Source organism: Mus caroli, chromosome 2 (genome assembly GCF_900094665.2).
Source record: "Mus caroli chromosome 2, CAROLI_EIJ_v1.1, whole genome shotgun sequence".
NCBI lineage: Eukaryota > Metazoa > Chordata > Mammalia > Rodentia > Muridae > Mus > Mus caroli.
Window position 1 is genome coordinate 83157246 of NC_034571.1, and position 940 is coordinate 83158185.

Below are 940 nucleotides of genomic sequence, written 5' to 3' on the forward strand. Positions count from 1 at the left end.
CATGATCTCTTTATGTAATATTATATTCAATAAAATGCTGATTTTGGTTATAATATTTATACAAAGATAAGTAAGCTGAGAAACAAGGTCTTTGAAGTTCTCACAAAAACAAATATGTGTGAAGTGAAAGGGCTATCATGATGTTAAACACAGTAGATTGCTTACAATACCCACATGCTAAATTACTTTGTCACATATTAAAAAAGCATTTATAAAAATACATATATAGGTAATATCCTTACTTTGTTTCACCATGTGTCACTTATGTGAAAGATCTGGTGATAAATATCCTTTGCATTCAGTCTTAACAAAGATTCTCTGTTGTTCGCAAGTCTTTCTTCGACATCTGAAGGACAGAAGGAACAAAGCTCTGGTATAGGATGCTACCACTGTAACTTTAGTATTATGTTCATCATGGTTGTTGACCAAACATAAAAGAAGAATCCAAATGTTTCCTACCTCGCTGCATCAGGTATTTATAAAGGTTTCTTACAGACCTCATGAATCTGTAAGATTAATTCTTAGTTCCCCAAGGTTTGTAAATTTTCTGGTCCCAGGAGAATCCATGACATACTTTTGGGCAGCTTTCCATGTATTGCAAATTTTATAATATTTCTATGCCCACCTAAAGTTGTGCTGTACATTTTTACACTTTGGAGAAGATTTTATATGAAAATAATTCCATATACTTCATTTTCAGGAAGCGTAGACTGTTCTATTTATTAATGGATGGAATGCAATGTCTTCATGCAGAACTCAAGGGAAAATTTGCCTTGTGTCAAAAGGAATCTATAAATGTACCTGTAAGAAAACTAATCATAGTATTATTTAACAGTGTTAAAACCTGATCAGTAAGAAAAATATTTATAAGCCAGGTGTGGTGGGGCACACCTTTAATCCCAGCACACGGGAGGCAGAGGCAGGCAGATTTCTGAGTTCG